Source organism: Phoenix dactylifera, unplaced genomic scaffold (genome assembly GCF_009389715.1).
Source record: "Phoenix dactylifera cultivar Barhee BC4 unplaced genomic scaffold, palm_55x_up_171113_PBpolish2nd_filt_p 001986F, whole genome shotgun sequence".
Classification (NCBI taxonomy): domain Eukaryota; kingdom Viridiplantae; phylum Streptophyta; class Magnoliopsida; order Arecales; family Arecaceae; genus Phoenix; species Phoenix dactylifera.
The window spans coordinates 34,519-51,238 of NW_024069268.1; the positions used below are offsets into that span (position 1 = coordinate 34,519).

The 16,720-nt window shown below is 41.5% G+C and overlaps 1 long non-coding RNA gene across 13 annotated transcripts; it reads left to right on the plus strand.

Moving 5' to 3' along the window:
• Positions 1-9,493: 9,493 nt before the first annotated feature.
• On the plus strand, positions 9,494-16,440 carry LOC120109289. Of its 13 annotated transcripts, none has more exons than XR_005510234.1 (9): positions 9,494-10,511; positions 11,035-11,182; positions 13,791-13,908; positions 14,074-14,211; positions 14,419-14,473; positions 14,589-14,648; positions 14,764-14,818; positions 14,959-15,015; positions 15,197-16,440. It is a non-coding gene; the product is annotated as an uncharacterized LOC120109289 (long non-coding RNA). The 13 variants fall into 13 exon arrangements; XR_005510235.1 differs by having other exon boundaries at positions 14,074-14,207; XR_005510238.1 differs by having other exon boundaries at positions 14,074-14,207; positions 14,428-14,473.
• Positions 16,441-16,720: the final 280 nt, after the last annotated feature.

Below are 16,720 nucleotides of genomic sequence, written 5' to 3' on the forward strand. Positions count from 1 at the left end.
TTTTAGGCACATGTGCCCTAGATTTTCGCTTTTGTGTACAAAGGTCTTTGAGAAATTTGGCATAGGAGGGAACTTGTCTAATAGCATCAAGAAGCGGAAGGTTGATTTTCACTTGTTTGAAAACCTCCATCATCTCCTCTAGTGAAGTTCCCTTCTTGCCAAAGGGAGAGGGTGAATTAAGAGCTTCAGGAAAATGGGGCCTTTGGGATGTGAGTTTTGGCAGAAGGTGGACTAGCTGAAGAATAAGAAGATTTTAGATTTTTATTTGACACATGTCTATCCTCTTCTTCATCTTCCTTATTGTTATCTTCCCCAATCTTATTGTCTACTACACGTCCACTCCTTAGGGTAGTCAAAGCATTGGCTTGTTCCTGATGAATTGCATTTAATTGATTTTCTTGAGCCATATATTGTCCCCTAGGATTACTTAGTGGTTGGCTTGGAAGCTTTCGTTCCTCTCGCTTGTTCAGTGCATTAGCTAGTTGCCCCATTTGGGATTCTAGCTTGGCGATGGATTGCGTGTGAGAGTGCACCAATTGTGTAATGGTTTCCAAACCTTGAAGGGCGTTCAACACTTTCTCCTCAAAGGCTGTGTTTCTTTGGGGTGGAGGAGGAGTGTGTTGAAATTGAATCGAGGGACGGTAGGGATGAATATTTTGTGGGGTTTGAAAATTCTGAGGATTTTGAAAATTTTGGGAATAGGGTTGGGCTGTGTTCGAAGCTTGCTGCTTCCAAGAAAAATTTGGATGATTTCGCCATCCCGGATTATATGTATTGGAGAATGGGTCAGTACCCGATCTAGGCTGTGTTTGAGCAGCATTGATGTGTTCTTGCACGAGTTCGGGGAATTGGGGCGCTGAAGGGCACTCATGAATAGGGTGGGATGGGCTAGAATAGATAGTACACACTTGTGCTTGGGAAGAGTTCATGTAATGTCCACCTATCATCAGTTGGTCAATCTTATGGGACAATGCATCTACCTTGCTAGACAGGTCCATAGAATGACTTATTTCATAAATGGTCCCTTTTCTTTGAGAATTCGGGGGTGCTTGACGAGAACAAGAAGCATAGTGGAGGGAGTTTTCATTTAGATTTTCAAATAATTGCCATGCTTCATGCTCATTTTGAAGCATGAATGTCCCCCCGCATGCAGCATCGATCATCTGACGGTTTCGTTCAGTTAATCCGTCATAGAAACATTGCACTAGTTGCCACTTAGGTATTTGATGATGAGGGCATTTACGGATTAGGTCCCGAAATCTCTTCCAAGTTTCATGAAATTCTTCTCCCTCAGTTTGGGAGAAGCTTGTAATGGCACGTCCAAACTGGTTTGTTCTTCCTATGGGAAAGTATTTTTTTAGGAATTCTTGTTGCATTTGATCCCAAAAACGAATCGAGTTGGCTTCTAAAGAATTCAACCATTGTTTGGCTCTATCTTTAAGGGAGAAGGGGAATAATCTAAGTTTTAGAGCAACATCAGTAAAGTTCTGAATCTTGACAGTAGTGCAAATCTCAAGGAATTCATCTAGGTGTTTATATGGGTCTTCATTGGTGAGCCCACAAAAAGATGGGAGCATTTGGATCACACTAGATTTTATTTCATATTGTACGGCTGCTACTTCAGGTAATCGAATGCAAGATGGGAAAGTGTAAATGGTGGGAGTAAAGTACTCCCTCAGGAGTTTGGGTTGTTCTTCAGCCATCTCAGGAGGTGGGAATGATTCTAAGGTTTTGATTCCAGCTCGAATATTTCTAAGGGTCCGTTCTATTTCAGGGTCAAAAGGTAATAGGTCACATACTCTAGAACGACTTCCTTGCATACACTAGTACTTGATCAATCAAGCATGCAATAAAAGAAAAACACATAAATCCTTGTATTTGTCCTAAAACCACTAGACAGCTCCTAACTGGTTTGAAGAGGGCACCTAAGCCTCCAATCCGGTCTAATGAACCGAGTTGACCAGGTAAGCTCCCAGGTAAGTAGAGGGGTCACGATGCGTTCGCAAAGGTTCCACTTAAAACCCACTTGCCTCGAACAGATGAACTGTCTCCCTTATAGGGACAAAGCTTGCCTAGACATCAACTAAGCCACAGAGCGAAATTGGTGCAACTTTCGGTGATATTCGTCCTATTGAGCTCGAATGTCCCTAGGAGCCAATGTCTAATTGATTTTAATTAAGCTGACACTATGTGAGATTGAGTTCACCTAAGTTGGGCAAGAGTCCGATGATGAAATCCGGCTCTTATCTTGTTGGGATGATTGCCCTTACTATGTGCGGATTAATTTGTGTATGTATATCAAGCATGCATTCACACTTTTGCTGAAATTAAAATCAAACAATCACCACAAAATTTCAAGCTAATAATTAATTTAAATAAGAAAGGTTTAGAGGTTACCAAAGGGAATTTTTCCAGCAATTTAAAATTTTTTTAAGCAAACCTCTAAAGCATTCCTTTTTGATAGCCCAGATCTCCTCTTCGATTCCCGATCAAATAAGACCAAAAGAAAAATTTTAAAAAAAAATTAGTAGAAGAGAAAAAGGAGATAAAAAAAGTAACAATAATAGAAAATAATTTTTTATTTTATTTTAGATATATATTTTTTTTGAAAGTTTTTTTAATTAATTAATTTTTTTTAATGATAGGAAAAATAACTATGCTAGCAATCCCCGGCAACGGCGCCAACAATTTGATCGGTTCTTTCAATTTTGAAAATAAACCACGCAATAGCACGTATCCTGTCGGATAGTGATTACGGGTGTCGGTCCACAGGGATTGAAGAATAAGTTATTTTTCTTTTAAAAATAAATCAAGAAGAAGGATTTGCTAACTTGATTTAACTAAATTAAACTATGAGTGCGAATTGAAATTTATTAGAGTAGATAGATCTAGGGTTTGGAATCCACCACATAGCATTGCATTAGGGACTGTGTTCTTAATTTTTATCTTTTGGAGAGGCATGCAAATTGGCTACAAGCCTTTTAAAATAAAAGCATAAAGAGTGTTAGGAAGATCCATCTTCGGTGTAGCATGAAGTGTTAGGAAGATCCATCTTCAAGACCTACAAATGGAGACACAAGATATTCCTCAACCAAATGTACCCATGGATAAGGTACAACCACAACACACATCTCCTCTTCAAAGGTCAAATAGAGCGCGAAGAGCACCTGAGAGGTATGCCGAACCAATCTCCATACCGGACGTACCGAACCGATCTACAAGGACAATTTGCTGGAATTTCTCCTTGCAGGCCAGGGATGATCTCTGTCATTGCTTGGACAATTTTTGGATCGTCGCTGTAGCTTTTATAGCAGCGACCCCATCTTGGATCTCTACAAACCTGCACAAGGCTCGAGCAGAAGAAGACTGAAACTGAATGGTCCTGGATGTTCTCCGTGAGATATGTTTAGCTTATTTATCTTTTCTGTAAGAACCAAAATTCACAGCAACATAATGGTTTTATGTCATTGTTATCGAACACATGGAGCGAAAACATAAGGAATACCTGTTGCTCTCACTTCAAGAGCAGTTGCAGCCCCAATTCTCTTCACAAGTGCTGGTTCTCTAATAGAAAAAAAAACATTTTTAACAAGAGCACAAAGATTATGAACATATAAAGAAAACGCTATGGAATAAAAGCAGGTTTATTTAATTTGATTATCCTTTGTAACTACTCTGACAACTAAATTAAGCTGCACCTTAGGAAAGAAAATATTTGGAACCACTTGAGCTGCCAGAATGCTGAACTGGCAACAATGCACTGATTGTTTCAAGTCATTTCACCCTCAGTGTGAACAAGTAGCAACAATAAGTTTAGTGGTACCAATACATATGCTGGATACGGCCTTACAACCATGAGAACTTTTGACACTCTTTGATGATAGCAAGCAGTGATGAAGGTATTGCCTTTTCAAAATGACTAAAATTGCCACGCCCCCAGCCCGAAATCGCGAGCCAAGGGTCGCGCCAACCGCCGCACACCAGTAGGAAACTCTCCCCACGAGCATGCAAGGCATCTTAGCCAACATCTCAATTTATATAAATTTAAAATAATTCAACTAAATAAATGCAATCTTATTTCATTGACTAACTCAAGTCATAAAGTCTCACAGTTCTAAATATGCAGCGAAACAATAATTTACCAACATGCAAAACTTAGTTCTTAAAATAACAAAACCTAGCAATGTCTAACAATTATAATAAATGTCCAAGATAATAGTTCAACTTAAATAACCCTAATTTAAGATAGCTTGTGCCACAATCCTTCTAGTCGCCCTCATTTTGAAACCTCAATAGACTAGTTCTCGAGATCTGTAAAACAACAATAAATTGTATAATGATCTAAACAGCCCAGTAAGTAACAAACACTCTAGCTAGATAAATCAGGCAATAATATGCAGAAAATAAATATATATGCAGTTCTAAGATACAAATCAAATATTTCTTAAATTCTTAAGATTCTTTTCACGGTTTCGAGATTCTTTCACATATTCAATTCATCTTGTCGATCCTGGACTATGACCACATGTTTCCTGTGGCAGGGTCATCAATACCGACTAATCTTCTCGCGGTGAGTCCTTCAGGATAGTCAATTGCCAACGTATCTGCCCCCATTGGCGGGGTCCTCAATATAGCTAGGTTGAAGTTCAATTAGTTCTCTATTTCATATTTCAGTTATGAAAACATGCAGCGTCAAAACCAAATATCGTTCATATCTCAATTTCTTTCAATTTATCAGAATTCAACTTAACAGCCGAGAACTATGACCACATGTTTCCTGTGGCAAGGTCATATCACCGACTAATCTTCTTGCGGTACCAATGTATTAGCCCTTATTGGCAGGGTTCTCAACATAGCCCGACTGCGAGTCCAAATCTATTACGAGTTCTTATTCTTTTCTTGCATTACGTTCAATTTTCTAAACCGAAAATATGATATCGAATCAATCAAACACAATCCAAGTCGAAAGCAAATATGTTCAATCAGAATTATACAATATTCTAAAAATAGACATATAACACCATGCATCGAATTTGTAAATCAAGAATAACTCGACTCGAGAAAATATTTATAACTTGCCGATAAATCTAGAAAAAGGTTACATTACTTACCTTATGAACGAGATCCACAACAAATCCAATTAATTACGCAAATCCCTCACAGAACCTAATATCCAAAAATCATATTCTTCTTTTAAAATTCATCACTATATATATATATATATATATATATATATATATAAAACTTAAATTTTAACATCCTTCCATGGTCGAGCCTGCAGAAGTGCCTAGCACTCCGAGTTCAGGTTCATACCCGTAAACCACCTCCCTCCCTTTATATATATATATATTTCCTTTTCTCTTTCTTTTTCTTTTCCTTTTCCTTTTCTTTTCTTTTCTTTTCTTTTCTTTCCTTTTCTTTTCTTTTTCTTTTCTTTTCTTCTCTTCTTCTCCAGAATCTTCTCCCAACTCCTCTCTTCCTTCCCCCCTTTCTTTTTTTCTTTTTCTTTCTCCTCCTCTTCTCTTCACCCGACTTCCTCTCCTTCCCCCGCTTTCTTTCTTCTTCTTTCTTCTCCCGCAAAGGGAGGTCGGCGAACTTGGGAGAGGCCAAGTCGAGGCCGGCGATGCCCGCGGCGGCCGGCCCTCTCCTTCTTCCCGCGGAGGAGGCATGCGCATGGGAGAAGAAGAGCCCGCAGCGGTCGGCCTTCTCCTTCTTCCCTCTCTTCTTCTTTCTTTCTTTCTCTTTTTTTTTCAAATGGTATAACAAAGAGGTGAAGGCTAGGAATCTTTACCTCAGCCTCGGCAAAAATCCGGCGGCTTCCTTCCGACGGCAAACGGAGGAAGAAGAGCACCCAACCCATTGCTTTAATGGCTCTCCTCCCTCTCTCTTGGGCGGCAACACGAAGAAGAAGGAGAACCCCCAACCAGTTGGGCATGGAGGCTCTGCTTTGGATGGCTTCAAAGGAGGAGGAAGAAGCCCTAAAAATAACCAGGCATTCCTGGCTTCTTCGGGATGATTCTCCCCTTCATCACGCCCCCTCACATGCAACGCACGTGAGGCCGAAAGTTTGGAGCTGGGCTGGTCAAGTGGACTGGGCTCCGTTCCAGGGTCTCACATCCTTCCTCCCTTAAAAGAAATTTAATCTATGAAATTTTTGTACATGCAGTTCAAGAATAATACTTCTTCCAAATCAAGTCATAACACTCTTCAAATCAAAGTCATCTTGTTTAACCAATGTCAAATAATTCTATTCACCACACTTCCTCTGCACGCTCTGATTTAAACCTCAACATACTCGTGTCAAGTCTAGAGATTTTTTTCTCCTAGAATTACTTGCTTATTGGTACATTCATTATTATGTCTTAATCCGTGTGAACACTTTCGAAAATTCAAAAGCTCATATTCTTCTTTTGACAATTAATCAAAAAAAATTGTTATGTAACTATTTAATCTTTTCTAGCAGCATAATAAGTCGTCTAACAAGGAGCAGTGGGCATAGCTAGACAATAAATAGAAATAAATATTGGAACTAGATTAATACCTGTCGTCCTTCAGGACAGTCAATTGCCAACGTAGCTGCCTCCATTGGCGGGGTTCTCAACATAGCGAGGTTGAAGTTCAATTAATTCTCTATTTCATATTTTAGTTATAAAAACATGCAGTGTCAAAACCAAATATCATTCATATCTTAATTTCTTTCAATTTACCAGAATTCAACTCAACAGCCACGAACTATGACCATATGTTTCCTGTGGCAGGGTCATATCACCGACTAATCTTCTTACGATACCAATGTATTAGCCTCTATTGGCGGGGTCCTCAACATAGCCCAACTGCGAGTCCGAATCTATTACGAGTTATTATTATCTTTTCTTGCATTACGTTCAATTTTCTAAACCGAAAATATGATATCGAATCAATCAAACACAATCAAGTCGAAAGCAAATATGTTCAATCAGAATTATACAATATTCTAAAAATAGACATATAACACTATGCATCGAATTTGTAAATCAAGGATAACTCAACTCGAGAAAATATTTATAACTTACCGATAAATCTAGAAAAGGTTACATTACTTACCTTGCGAACGAGATCCACAACAAATCCAATTAATTACGCAAATCCCTCGCAAAACCTAATATCCAAAAATCATATTCTTCTTTTAAAATTTAAGTTATATATATCTATATAACTTAAATTTTAACATCCTTCCATGATCGAGCCTGCAGAAGTGCCTAGCTCTCCGAGTTCGGGTTCATACCCGTAAACCACCTCCCTCCCTTTATATATATATATATATAAAGATATATATATATATATATATATTCTCTTTCTTTTCCTTTTTCTTTTCTTTCCTTTCCTTTTCTTTTTTCTTTTCTTTTCTTTCCTTTTCCTTTCCTTTCCTTTTCTTTTCTTTTCTTCGCTTCTTCTCCAGACTCCTCTCTTCCTTCCCCCCTTTCTTTCTTTTTTTTCTTTTTCTTTCTCCTCCTCTTCTCTTCACCCGACTTCCTCTCCTTCCCCCTCTTTCTTTCTTCTTCTTTCTTCTCTCGCGAAGGGAGGTCGGTGAGCCCGGGAGAGGCCAAGTCGAGGCCGGCGACGCTCGCGGCGGCCGACCCTCTCCTTCTTCCCGCGGAGGAGGCATGCGCACGGGAGAAGAAGAAGTGCCCGCGGTGGTCGGCCTTCTCCTTCTTCCCTCTCTTCTTCTTTCTTTCTTCTTTTTTTTTCAAATGGTATAACAAAGAGGTGAAGGCTAGGAATCCTTACCTCAGCCCTGGCGAAGATCCGGCGGCTTCCTTCCAGCGGCAAATGGAGGAAGAAGAGCACCCAACTTGCTACTTTAATGGCTCTCCTCCCTCTCTCTTGGGCGGCAACACGAAGAAGAAGGAGAACCCCTAACCAGTTGGGCGTGGCGGCTCGACTTTGGATGGCTTCAAAGGAGGAGGAAGAAGCCCTAAAATAACCAGGTGTTCTCGGCTTCTGTGGGATGATTCTCCCCTTGATCACGCCCCCTCACGTGCAACGCACGTGAGGCCGTGAGGCCGAAAGTTTGGTGCTGGGCCGGTCAAGTGGACCGGCCAGTTCCAGGGTCTCGCAAAAATACTATTAAAATATTTTTTCTAAACTTACTTGGGATCCTATCTTTCTTTGCTCGTAGGATTTGAGTCAATTTAGCAATTAAGCGACCATTGGTTTTCGAATGGACATAATAGCTTCTTTTATTAGCTGTTACTCTATATGGCCTTGGTCTCGTTCGTCTCACTCTTTCACACTAGTCGAGGCAAGCAATTCTTACTCGGAAAAAAGAAGACTGTGACGAGGGAGTCCAATTAGTCAAATAGGAAGAAAATACGAAGAAAAATGGAAAGTCGTCGAAAAGCAGGGGTGGGATGTGATTCGCCAAGCTAGGGCAAACAAAGCCGTCCGGCCCTATAGGATTAGGAATGCGAAGGCCTTAGAGAATTGACCTATTCATAGAGTAATCCTATGATCTATATAGAGGATATATGCTATGTCTTTATTTATATAAATAAATATAAGGGTGACTCAATCAATTGGGGGTGGGACTCAGTAAGATTTAGAGATGCTCTTTTCAGTTTGTTTACAGATGTATGGCACCACTGCTGGTGTACATTGTTCCCTCTTCCGAAGTTCTTGCAGGGCCACTAGCAACACATTAAGCTGGTTGTGAAGGGGAAAAAAGGTGCATCAATAGATAAAATACATTATTTGGCCCATTACTTTGACAAGTCTTAAAATATGGTGCATGGCTGCAAGACTTGCAAAGCAAAATGAATTGTTCCCAAATGTTTATATGTGGATGCAAAAATGAAAAAAAAAAATCTAGAGTTTTTTGGTGACAAATTAGTTTCATCACTAATCTTTTTTATATATGGTGACTGAATAAGTTTCATTGCAAACAGATTTTGATTTTTTGGCAAGGATAAGATTTCATTGCTAAATAATTCATTTATAGTTTTGGCGCAAAAGGTAGACCATTTGTCAAATTGGTCTTCTGATTGGGTCATTAGGCTCAGTTCAAGGTCTAATTGGGTCTAACCTTGGTCTAGTATCATTTTAAATCATTTGGGCTTGAATTAGGGACGGTCCAAAGCCAATTTGGTCTCTAATTAGTTGAATTAGGCTTGATTCAGATTGAATTGGGCCTGCTAGGACTAGCTCAGCTTAATTGGGTTCGGACCCAACTGAATTTGGGCTTGATTTAATTCGCATTTAACTTGGTCTGCAATTTAGGCTCGTCCAGCTTTAGCCTAATCTGTTTGGGACCGGGCTTAGCCAGATTTAGCTAAGCCAATTACTTTTTATTGGGCTTAACGGGTTTTGGACCCGAACCAGGATCCACCCCGTTATGCCGTAACCGTTAAGGTCCTTCTTCCAGAGTATTCCCGCCTCTTCGCCTCCATCCTCTCTCTCTCTCTCTCTCTCTCTTGCCACCCCCCCCCCTCCTTCGTCTCCACCGGAAGCCCTAGCCCCTTTCTTTCTTCTTCTTTCACCTCCGGCCGAGCCCTTCTCCCCTCCTTCCTCTCTCTCTTTGCTTCCCCCCTCCCACCTCCTCTTCTCCCTCTCGCCGTGCCACCGTGGGGCGAGCCTCCTCCGGGAGATGCTTCCACCTCGGAGCCGCAGAAGGCGGACGCTTCCTCGGCCTGCAGCCGCTCCGGCGACTGCGGCCGAGGGGTGCCCTTCTCCAGGGTGGGAGCAGTGGGAGAGGGAGGGCCTAAACCTCCTCCAAAGTGATGCCGGAGTGAGTTTTAGTCTCCGGGGACCTCCCTTACCCCGATCCGACCACGGCGGAGGAGGAGAACCACCGTGACCGAGAAGGAGGCGCGAGAGACCCAGGACGATCCTCCTTTTTTTTTTCCCCTCTTTTTCTTTCTTTATTTTCTTTTATTTTCTTTTTCTCCTCCTCCCTCTGTGGTGGCGCCACCACCTCCTCCGTTTTTCTTTCCAGAGTTTTCCCGCCTCTTCGCCTCCATCCTCTCTCTCTCTCGCTCCCCGCTTCCTTCGTCTCCACCGGAAGCCCTAGCCCCTTTCTTTCTTCTTCTTTCACCTCCGGCCGAGCCCTTCTCCCCTCCTTCCTCTCTCTCTCTGCTTCCCCCCTCCCACCTCCTCTTCTCCCTCTCGCCGTGCCACCGTGGGGCGAGCCTCCTCCGGGAGATGCTCCCACCTCGGAGCGGCAGAAGGGAAAGGGTAGGGGGCCCTGGACCTCCTCCGAAGTGGTGCCGGAGGAGTCAAACGGGTCCCCGAGGTGGGGCCGAGCCCCTGGGAGCTCCCCTGAGGAGGCGGACGCTTCCTCGGCCTGCAGCCGCTCCGGCGACTGCGGCCGAGGGGTGCCCTTCTCCAGGGTGGGAGCAGTGGGAGAGGGAGGGCCTAAACCTCCTCCCAAGTGATGCCGGAGTGAGTTTTAGTCTCCGGGGACCTCCCTTACCCCGATCCGACCACGGCGGAGGAGGAGAACCACCGTGACCGAGAAGGAGGCGCGAGAGACCCAGGTACGATCCTCCTTTTTTCCCCCTCTTTTTCTTTCTTTATTTTCTTTTATTTTCTTTTATTTTCTTTTTCTCCTCCTCCCTCTGTGGTGGCGCCACCACCTCCTCCGTTTTTCTTTCCAGAGTTTTCCCGCCTCTTCGCCTCCATCCTCTCTCTCTCTCTCTCTCTCTCTCGCCCCCCTTCCTTCGTCTCCACCGGAAGCCCTAGCCCCTTTCTTTCTTCTTCTTTCACCTCCGGCCGAGCCCTTCTCCCCTCCTTCCTCTCTCTCTTTGCTTCCCCCCTCCCACCTCCTCTTCTCCCTCTCGCCGTGCCACCGTGGGGCGAGCCTCCTCCGGGAGATGCTCCCACCTCGGAGCGGGAGAAGGGAAAGGGTAGGGGGCCCTGGACCTCCTCCGAAGTGGTGCCGGAGGAGTCGAACGGGTCCCCGAGGTGGGGCCGAGCCCCTGGGAGCTCCCCTGAGGAGGCGGACGCTTCCTCGGCCTGCAGCCGCTCCGGCGACTGCGGCCGAGGGGTGCCCTTCTCCAGGGTGGGAGCAGTGGGAGAGGGAGGGCCTAAACCTCCTCCAAAGTGATGCCGGAGTGAGTTTTAGTCTCCGGGGACCTCCCTTACCCCGATCCGACCACGGCGGAGGAGGAGAACCACCGTGACCGAGAAGGAGGCGCGAGAGACCCAGGTACGATCCTCCTTTTTTTTTTCCCCTCTTTTTCTTTCTTTATTTTCTTTTATTTTCTTTTTCTCCTCCTCCCTCTGGTGGCGCCACCACCTCCTCCGTTTTTCTTTCCAGAGTTTTCCCGCCTCTTCGCCTCCATCCTCTCTCTCTCTCTCTCTCTCTCCCCCCCCCCCTCTCCTTCGTCTCCACCGGAAGCCCTAGCCCCTCTGTGGTGGCTTTAAATTCTGTCTTTTGAGTTTTCACATGCTTCTTTTTTCTAGAAGCCAACTATGTTTTTTTTCTCTTGATCAAGTCACCATGTATTTAGTTTCCCATTCATACTTACTAAGTATTCCTCCCGCTTTTCAAGAGAGGGAGGCACCTATTTTATGGCATCTTAGTTTTTATATTCTTATAATTAAGTAAGCTCTGTGATAACTGAATTATGTCGCCAATAGTTATATAAGTTCTGCATTTTTCTACACTTGTTATTGGCATGCTATCCATGTGATTTTGTGTTGATTATGGTGGGATATAGAATCACCGTTCCTGTAATTTATGCATTACACAGTAAGTCATGGATCTCCTCTCCATTATGTTTAAGTGCACTTAGTTTTGAGAGTTCCTTGAATTTCAGCCTCCCTCTTCATCTTCGCCTTCTCTGCTTTCTAATTGCTGGGCTTTTTGTTTTCAAGATTCTTTTTTAAGGGTTTCTTGAATTTTTGAGAGATTTTAAAGTAGATTTAGGTGGAGAGTCAAGGAAGTGGGGAACTTGGTTCAGCCTCCCTCTCTCCCTTTTCTTCAGTATATCTTCAACAGTTTTGAACTTGGTTGCGATTGACTAATTAATTTAATTTGTTTTTTTCATTTTTATTTCTACTCTCATTTAATTTGGGATGCTCTGGTCTTTTGCTGACATTTACATCCTTGTTTTCTGTACATCATGATAGTGACACCACTACTTTTGCCCCCATTTTTAATTAGTCATGCCTTTCATGGTAGATGCTGTTTCTAGGTCTCTGTTGGTCTAAAGTCTAAACTGTGGATGAAATAGTCTGCTGGATGATCGCACTTCATGTCATTGTATCAGGCATTGATAAATAATTAATTTTCAATCCAACAATATTTTTTGGGTATGGTAATGTGCATTTTGTTGTTTTAATTCGTTGTTCAGTAAGCATTATTTTTTTTTTTGGTCAAAAATAGGAGGGGAGGGGGAGGGACCAGCCCACCCGTGTAGCAACCCCATTACTGAGCCCCCCTTCCACTAGGGAATGTTCGATACAGGTCGCAGGTTTCGCGTGCCTTCCCCGACCCGTGGGCTCACCCCACTGGGTTCACCGCCTCACGTGTGGGTACGTCACCCCAGTGCCACCTTGGTACAAGTGGAAGGAAAGCATAACCGCCAACAAGCCAGCCGGGCGTGGGGCATCCGGTCCCCTAATTTAATCGACGCCCGTGCGTTTCGAACCCGGGCAACTTGGGCGGAATTATCGCCCCCTTACCACCAGGCTACTACCTTGGTGGCTTCAGTAAGCATTATTTAGTTGATCTCACCTAAGTTTAATCTTCACGTGATGCTACAGGCCTTAAAGCATTTATGTCATAACTTATATTAATTGTAGTTGGGTTCTAAAGTATCTCTGTTCCTTTTTTATTCTTATCATATCCACAACTGAAGTGACATAACAAAATCCTGACCATAAATAGATGGGCTCTTTTACATGGACTACCGGTTTATTTGTGAATCTTATTATACTATTATTTTTCTGCAATTCTTTTAGGTCTCTTGTTATTAAGTTAATTGAAATGCCTGCTTCACTATTGGATAACTTTTTCTCCCATTTGTTGCGTTTGAATCTTGACAAATTAATTTAAGTTGTTTTTTCATTTTTTTTTTCTGCCCTCAGTTAATTTGGATGCTCTGGTCTTTTGCTGACATTTACATCCTTGTTTTCTGTACATCATGATAGGGACACCACTACTTTTGCTCCCATTTTTATGTGCTGTGTATGTTGCTTAATCTTTTATTTGACAAAATTGTTTGGTTCTCTTAGCACAACTTTCAAATAGTATCATTTGCCGTTGCCATGAGACAAGGACATGATCTTCTGAAAATGCATTTGCATAATCTCAGAACTATTAGACTAATCCCAGTATAGCTCCTATCCCTTTTTATATTAGATCAAGTTTCGAATCGGAAGAATTTCTCATTGTTTTGTCTGCTGGCCATCAGTTATGGTTATATCCTTGTGACCTACCGTGTGGTAATTCCAGTCCTTTAATCTTTTTTTATTAACCTTGTTGGTTACAATGAATCTGCATGACTTTCCATTTGCTTGGAAACTTTAATTTTCATGTTTTCATGCCTGAGTTTGTATTGTAATTTTAGTATGTTTGTTAATGTATTTTATGTGGGCGGGGCTTGGTGCAGTGGTAAGGTTGCTCCATATTGACCTGTGCATATTATGTGTTCGAACCACCTCTCGAGATCCTCTGGGGCAAAAACCTTGGGACGCCTTTTTTTTTCTTTTGAATGTATTATGTCTAATAAGGGTGAGATTTGTGATATCTTGTAATGATTATATTCTATTAAGTCGTGAATGATTGTTTTATCCTTATCATTTTGTAGGGTGTAGCCATATCTGCTGAAGTTCAAATGGACCAACAATAAGCATATGTTGGTTGACTCTGATTTATTTTTGGATCTGAGATTGACTTGTTACAAAGCCAAATATCGTGTATTCTAGGTAAATTTTCTGTTTTGATTTCTTAGTACTCACTTCTCAGCTATTGTTGGACCCTATGCTGCAGCAAAAGTCCGAACTTTTTGGGTGAAGATGACAGCATCTTTACTCATTCCTGTGTTATCCTTCAAATGAACTACTTCTACTCCTGGTCATCTCATTTTAAAGGGGCTAGATTCGTGATTTTCTGTGGAAGCTGTCCTTGATAAATCCTAACCATTGATGTCTCTTAAGCAAGCATATCTAATTGGTGGAACAACATGCAAAGGTCGAAAAACTGTCCGATCGCAGTATTTCTTTAAGTACGTAAGTATATTTTGATTTATTTCCCAACAATTTGCCTTACTATTACCTTTATTGCTTATGGCTGTGCTTTCTTCAATCAGATTGGCTTTTTGATCTGTTCTTGATGTTCAACAAGCATCAGTACAGCTAGTCATATTTTAGATTGGTATACTAGATTAAGTGATTCATGTGTTGCTGACCGGTTCTGACCATATCTTGATTTGAAAGTACTGGTAGGTTGTGAGCTGGGAGGGAACCCTCTTGAGTCATATTCAGATTTGCGGTAAACCTTATTTATTTATTGCAGTAGACCTGATTATCTAATGCTCGAGATTTTGTGAGCTTGTCATGCAAGACATAAGCTTCAAAATGGCTTTTATAATGGTTCCATGCTTTAGATGGAGCACGGGCAGGCATACAATGTGACGGATAATCGCCTTCTCAAAGAGTTGGTTCTTGTATGTTGGTAAAAAAGGCTCAGCCTTCCACCTCTCCTGCCCCCTAGCTTTCTTCTGCTCTTTTTTGTGTATGTATGTATATTGATGAGAAGATGGGTGACTTGTAAAATTGCAGTTCTCTTCTTTGCGTGGCAGCTTCTCTAGCAATAGGCGAGGAACTTCTGGAAGTGGTGAATTTGAGCCTCTTCTTCCTCTTCCCTTTTTTCCTTTTAATTTCTTGTTTTTTGAAGATTATGTTTTTTTATGACTTCTTTAATTACATAACTGTAATTATATTTCTTTTGATGTGTTTTTTCTTCTGTTCCTGAAGAATTCATAGGATTTGGAGGCTGATGAAAGTTTTGGGATAAGGATGCTATAAAAAAAGGTACGATTTTGACTTCGAGAACCCAAATCCTCAAAGTTTGTATTTTGCTTGTCAAAAATCAGGTGTTGTTTGCTCAATAACAGGCTGTCACATTTTTACATGTTTCAAATCTGCTCGCATTCCAACCTCATTTTTTCAGTTTTCCTGACTCTTCTTTTTTATTTCACTTATTCTTTCCCAGGTAATTTTTGGTCTTGCATGGATTCTGTCATCCTTCATTATTCTCTATTTTCCATCTTTTCTTCAAGTAATAGTGTGAAAAAAGACGAAGTGGCTTGCTTAGAGGCCAACTAGTGCTGGCGATAACTTTAAGTTCCATTTTTGCGCTTCATTTATGTAGGAGTTGCAGAAGCCGAGGTAGAAATTTCTCTAGAGTTGGTATTAACTAGGGTAATCTCTTTGGACTTTCCCATGATGATGTCCTTAGTCTTGGTAACAGTTATCCAATCAATCAATTATTTATTCTGGTCCTTTGTCTACTTTTATTTTTCCTGATCTTGCTACTTATCTCTATATATCTGGTGGTAATTTGATTCACTTGTAAACTTTTATGCTTCAGAGGCCTGGATCATACTCTATTGCTATGTGGTGGTCTATCGGTTGCTGCTGCAGGAATTTCTATACAATAGTTTGAATTTGATTTTCCACTACAACTGTTCATGAAATACTCTTTCCTTATAAACTTATTACTATTGTTTGACTACTAGAATTATTCCGAATTTGTTATTTATAAGATTCACTTCTATTTATTTGCCCCTTTTTCTTCATAGCTATTTATTTGCCCCTTTTTCTTCCTAGCTATTTCGTAGTATTATTTGCTAATCAAATTGGAAAGGGCGGAAATAAAATATAAAAATTTTATGCTTTGCAAGTTGGAAGGTCCATTGTTCTGCAGGCTACTGCTGCAGCGTATTGGAGACTGGACAAGATTTTTGGATCGCTAAATGCCTTTCCTCCTACTCAACTCTGTATACCATTTCTTTTCCTACTCTTCTGTTGGTTGATTTGTTCATTAAATATTGCACTTTATTCTTTTATTGACAGCTTTTGAATTTATATGTTAAGGCCATTTTCTCCAGAAGGTTGTGATGATTCTTGGACCCGGGTTTTGCTATGAAAGGAAAGCGGCTATTTTCTTGATGACGAGGCAATCTTGGATTTGGCATTCTTGGCTGTTTGTGGTACTCCGTTTAGTTTGGTTCTGGTGGTTATGTTCTATATTGTTTCGATGTGCTCTCTCTCCCTCTTTTCAATTGTTAATGTTCTGGCTTGTGAAATGATCTCTGACATGCTAAATTCATGGGAAATCCTAAACCATTAAGCTTAAAAGGTTGCTATTTAGGATTTCTCCGGAGGCTTATTTCGTTAAATGCTAAGACTAGTTCTCTGGTTCTTCATATAAAGAGTTTGGATTATTTTATTGCTTCTATATCTCTCATCCTACTTGGTTGTTGTGCATAAATTTGTGCTGGTTGTTGTTTCGGTTGGCTGCCATTGCTTGCTCCATTTGATGACATGTGAATGATGGTCATCAAGTTCTGGGCAAACTTTTTTTGGGTCTGTTAGTCTTGGTGATGCAATTGGTTGTCCACCCGCTTTAATTTGTTGTTGCCCGCACCACGTTTGTGGAATGCCCCCGCATCTATTTAATGTTGGCATTATGTGGTTCTGTATGCTGTTTTTTGCCACTGTGACTGAGACACAT